The sequence below is a fragment of the Aethalodelphis obliquidens genome, unplaced genomic scaffold (assembly GCF_003676395.1).
Source record: "Aethalodelphis obliquidens isolate GAN/ISIS:26980383/991018 unplaced genomic scaffold, ASM367639v1 scaffold15, whole genome shotgun sequence".
Taxonomy (NCBI): domain Eukaryota; kingdom Metazoa; phylum Chordata; class Mammalia; order Artiodactyla; family Delphinidae; genus Aethalodelphis; species Aethalodelphis obliquidens.
This window is the reverse complement of record NW_020837959.1, coordinates 29,664,273-29,670,382: the sequence shown is the minus strand read 5'-3', so window position 1 is coordinate 29,670,382 and position 6,110 is coordinate 29,664,273.

The following is a 6,110-nucleotide window of genomic DNA, read 5'->3' as shown; positions in this document are numbered from 1 at the left end:
TACCTGCTGAAATCCTTTTCCAGCTGCCTTGTGCTAATTGAATGTTCTATTTATACTCCAGGCTACTGAAAAATATGGATGATTGTGTGTGTGTTTGTGTGTGTTGCAGGGGTGTTGGGGGAAGTAGATAGTGGTGGAAATCCACGGGCAGCCTGAGCAACGATGCAGAACGGAGAATAAGCATGATCACTGATGCTAGAATCATAGAGGTTTTAGAGCTTAAAGCAGCGTACGTACCACAGATTGTTAGATTTGGGGCCAAATTTGACGGACCTACATATTTAAAACAAAACACAGCAAGTAAGACAAACTCTATCAGAAACTGAATGGCAATGCATTTAGATAGGTTTTATGTGTTCCATATTGTCACTGTCCCACATTCTTCTTTCAGCTCACCTGGCCGAGTCACACATTCACCTGAAAGCTGCACGACATACTTTTTAACCTTTGGCTTAAGGGGAACTTATAGGGTCTCATTTAAAAAATGAGACCCTAAAAAAAATTAAGGGCCTGGCTTATAGAAACACAACAATATTATGTTAGTCGTGATTTCTGATCAGGTGCAGACAATTTTTCATCCATACTGTGGACAGATGAGACCAAATTGTGTTAAGTTTTGATGTGTCCTTTTTTTTTAAGTTAATTTTTATTTATTTATGTATTTATTTTTGGCTGTGTTGGGTCTTTGTTGCCACGCGCGGGGGGTGTCTCTAGTTGCTGTTAGTGGGGGCTCCTCTTCGTTGCGATGCGTGGACTTCTCACTGCGGTGGCTTCTCTTGTTGCAGAAGCACGGGCTCTAGGCTCGCGGGCTTCCGTAGTTGTGGCTTGTGGGCTTAGTTGCTCCAAGGCATGTGGGATCTTCCCCGACCAGGGATCGAACCCTTGTCCCCTGCATTGGCAGGCAGATTCTTAACCACTGCGCCACCAGGGAAGTCCCGATATGTTCTTAAGTATTGCAAAAAGGCTATGTTTTAGGATGGTTATTTGGCAATGCAACAAAGGCTAAAGGCAGATACAGCATGAAGACAGCTGGACGTATTCCTATTATGACAAGTAATATAAGACAGAGTAATCATCGTGGTGTGCCATGAATGAGTTACAGGTGTGTAGCGAAATTGACACCACCACCACCACCACCCCACCACCCCGCCATAGCCCTAAGGAAAGCCAGGTGAGGCCTCATCCTAGAAGATTCCCTGAGCTGGTTATGACTGCAATGACAACCTTATTTGATTAAGTCAGGTGTTGTACAAATACCGAATTTCATAAATTGTTAGATGCATATTTTTTCGCATCTGACTCCTGAGAAATCATACTGCACATTGCATCAGATGGCTGCTTACAGTGGCGGGTAGGCAGGCAGCAGGTGTGACTTAGTTGTTTTTGCAGGTGTATACGTGAACTTGGTTACAGCTGTTCAACACTTCTATTGAATCACAGGTATTGCTGGCTGTGTACATACTATGTTTAAATGCCATGTGAAATGCCTTTAAAAAGATTATGCTGTTGAGGAGCAGCTAAGCCCGTGCGGCACAACTACTGAGCCCACGTGCCACAACTACTGAAGCCTTGGCGCCTAGAGCCCGTGGTCGGCAACAAGAGAAGCCACCGCAATGAGAAGCCTGCGCATCGCAACGAAGAGTAGCTCCCGCTCGCTGCAACTAGAGAAAGTCTGCACACAACAACGAAGACCCAACGCAGCCAAAATAAATAGACAGACAGATAAATAAATAAATAAATGTTCCTTTAAAAAAAAAAATTATGCTGTGATTTGGCATAAAAAAAGTTACCAGGAATGGAACCAGGCATGGAAAGAGAACAGTGTGTTGTAAACTTAGATCAGTAAGGCAAATATGGGTTATTGGGGGGACGACCAAAATTCCATGTGTTCTTACAAATCAACCAAATTACAATTCCTAAAAAGGTGGATATACTTGAGTAGATAAAACAAAAGTGTTGCTTATTTCAGTTCAAGGTTGGAGAAGTTGCCAGATCCCTCAGAATATAAGAAAGAAATTTATAAAAATGAGAGAGCAGTTTTTGAGTCTCAAATACTTTCGTTAAGACATCAAACATCAGTTTGTCAAAAACTTCCCAGTGTGTTTGAATAGAAGCTGCTGAATTTGCAACAGTTGCTGAAAAAAATGAAACTATGAGTTTAGTCATGTAGGAAATAACATTTTTCGGAGGTTCAACTGCATGTTTTTATTTGGTTATTAGAATTTGGGGCAGCTGTATCAATTATCTGACGACTCCTTTGAATTTGAGTATGAAAATTTTTGGTAGATATAGCAATTAGGTGTTGCTGTGTAAAAAAGCCCTGTCCCCCACAGATTCCCAATGTCATACTACAAACAAACATTTATTTAGCTTACATGTCTTGGGGGTTAGCAGTGAGTTGGCCAGTGGAGGCTGGGCTCAGCTGAGGCATTTCTGCTATGTTCCAGGTGTCCTTACTCTCTTCCTGGAACCAGCAGGCTGGCCCAAGCTCATTCTTCTCCAGGTGATGACACAAGTACAAACAGCAAGCAGAAGCTTATTCAGGCCTGGATTTCGAACTGGCATACAATTATTTCTGCCTCATTTCATTGACCAAAACAAATCACATGGCTGAACTCAATGTCAAGGAGTGGGTAAATATACAGTTAATTCTCATTATAAAGTTACCACAAATGCTGAGTTAGTAAATACTGAACCATTGCTCCTAGTGGAAACAGGTTAAGTTCCTGTGAGCCTCTGGTCACATTTTAATCAACAAATCAACACATTTTTTATGTGCATTTTTGTTGAAAGTCCCCACATTTAATCTATATTGTTGATTCGTAAACACTGATCCCAGGGCTAACAGCACTGTAACTCATGCCTGAAGGAACTTATCTAATACATGTATTTTCTCTATAAGGCACATCACAGTCTTCCTGTGTGTGCGAACACAAAACAGCACATGAGCACAATGCTTGGGGCCATTTTATACAGTGAAATCATCAACAAAAACACACAAATGCCTTAAAAATGTGGCACTAAATAGACTGCAAAAAGGACACATTTCCAATACAAGACCTTGAACAAGAACGCAGAGCACAGACTTGCTCGACCTCAGCTGGGAACTCAATTTTTTTGCCACTCTGAGCATGTCTGTGAATGACCTTGAAAGTGACATGGGTACTGATTTGGGGGTTACAAATAAATGTTAGCAAGTAGGTAAATTCAAAACGCAGAACCCATGAATAATGAGGATTGACACTACTTTGCCTCTAGTGGAAAAAACTTCAGTGTTACATGGCAAAGGTTATAGATAAAGGAAGAATTAAAACATAGGGACCTGGGCTTCCCTGGTGGCACAGTGGTTGAGAGTCCGCCTGCCGATGCAGGGGACACGGGTTCGTGCCCCGGTCCGGGAAGATCCCACATGCCGCGGAGCGGCTGGGCCTGTGAGCCATGGCCGCTGAGCCTGCGCGTCCGGAGCCTGTGCTCTGCAATGGGAGAGGCCACAACAGTGAGAGGCCCGCGTACCACAAAAAAACAAAAAACAAACAAAAAGAAACATAGGGACCTTATACATATGTATAACTGAATCACTTTGTTGCACACCAGAAACAACATTGTAATCAACTCTACTTCAATTAAAAAATTAAAAAACAAAACAACAACAGAAAAAAAGGGAGCCAATAATGCAGAATCTTGGGCCCCATTTTAGACTTATTGAATCAAAATCTGCATTTCAGATTCCCTAGGTATTTTTATGTACATCCAAGTTTAAGAAGTACTGGACTCAATACCATGGTGGGTATATGCATGCCAGAGGCTGAGAATTAAACCCTACAAAGATCAGAGGCTACTACATTCATAAAGTTTTTTTTTTCTTTCTTTCTTTATTTATTTATTTTGGCTGCATTAGGTCTTCATTGCTGTGCGCGGGCTTCCTCTAGTTGCGGTGAGTGGGCTTCTCATTCTGGTGGCTTCTCTTGTTGCGGAGCACGGGCTCTAGGCGCGCGGGCTTCAGTAGTTGTGGCACACGGGCTTAGCTGCTCTGCAGCATGTGGGATCTTCCCGGACCAGGGATTGAACCCGTGTCTCCTGCGTTGGCAGGTCGATTCTTAACCACTGCACCACCAGGGAAGTCCCTCATAAGGCTTTTATGGGTCCAAAGGTCTAGCCCATAATGGGACAACCTCTCTAAGATGAAGGATAAGCTATTGTACCCTGCAAGAGGCAGAGCACTTGGTGGGTTTCTGGCTTTTGGATGCAGCATACATCACATTTGGGAATACAGGTGCAACACATTTATTGGGTGATATGGATGGCTGCCAGTTTGAGTAGATCCCTGAGCAAGAGAGTCCTCTGCAGCAAGTCCATGCTGGAATGCAAACTACCTTCTGTTTGGCCCTAGATCTCAGCAGATCCAATGGTGCTAGAGAGGTCCACGCTGTGTGGAGTCCTAGGGAAGCCCTAACAGGAGGGTGACAGTGCAGGACCTCAAGGTTCTGGACCAACGCCATTCCTCTGACAGTAAGTCATTTGAAAAACAACCCCTGGCATGCCACTAAGAGCCTGGCTGTGCAACTGAAGTGATTATGCAACTATGGCTTCCCATGATGAGCTGGACATTTCAGATGTACCACCTCACAGTTGGGTGGTATTGCAACAATCTCTCAGATAGATAAGGAGAATGGGGAGTCTTGGAAATTCCTTGGAAGTTGAATAGTGGCCAGAAGAACATGAGTGGGAGAGTTGGAAGTTCCCCAAGAAAGGCAAGCTCAGTGTAATTATCTTTTCCTCACTCCCTAACTGCTCCTCTCCCTGCATTCCCTCTCTTGGGTGCAGCAGTAACACGCACTCTACCCCAGGTCAGATCTCTGGAGTCGTCATTGACAGTGCGGGCTCAGCAGTAGGATACCCCCTTCAAACAGTATCTCTTTATTCTATGCCTGCCCCTCCTGCCCTTCCGTCACCGCTATTGCCTTAATTAAGTCTCTCATCATTTCACTCTGGCAAATTTTCCACATTATTGAAAATGGGGTTTATGCATATCTGATTATTCCATTCACTCCTCAAATATTTATTGAGCATCTACTATGTGTCAGGCACTGGGTTAGGCTTTGGGGAGAACGATGTGAGGAATTCAAAAATGACATTGCTGCAGGCCTTATGGAATTCACAGCCTGATGGAAAAGAGAGATGAAAATTCTCCTTAAAATCCTTCAGCGGTTCCCCGCTGTTTTCAGTATGAAGCCCAGATATCTTGACCAGTTAGTCCCTTCCTATCTCTCCAAAACTGTCTCTAACCACTGCCCTTCAGTCTTGCAGGCTCTGCAGCCACAGTGCACACTTTCCCTTCTTCCGAGCACCCTCCTCTCTGACTGGCTACCATCGACTTTTTTAAAGGCTCACTCTAGCTGTCCACTTCCTCCAGGAAGCCTTCTGGACACTCCCTTTCCCCGTTAGCTGCCCTTTTGTGTAGTTTCACCAACCTCATGCTACCACTATCACACGTGTATCACACTTCATTGTGATTCTTCGTTCTTTTGTCCACCTCTTCTACCCTACTGTAAGCTTAGCTTTGTGTACCCAACTCTTAGTTACAGCGTCTGACTCATAACAGGTACTTGACATTTTTTCTACACGGAACTGTGTAGGTATATAGAAATGTTCCCCACTCTGTAACAGCAGACAAGGCCGACATATCACTTCTGCACCCTGGCAAAGGAGCTTCTGAGCACGACTGGCGTCCTCTGGGTGTGGGGCCTCCTGACTGGCAGCGCCCAGGTCCCTCCCTCGACGAACAGGACTCAGCGGCGCGCCCCCTAGCGTCTCCGGCTGATGATACAGGCATGGGAGGGCGCCCTAGAGCACGCGGTCCCAGACCCCCGCTTGGCGCATGCGTGGCACTGGAGCAGTCCCGTCGGTTCGGAAGAGTCCAAGCGCGAGGGGAGAGAGCTGAGATTCTTTTCCCTTCTGCAATAGGAAGCTGGCTCCTATTCTTTTCCTCTCCGATTGTATCTTAATTTAAAGTGGAAACCTTGACTTGTGGTTCTGTAGCGAGCGATAAAGGAGCTAGAGTGTTGTTAGACTTTTCTAAGTCTCTCGGCACCACTCCCTCGGGGCGCAGG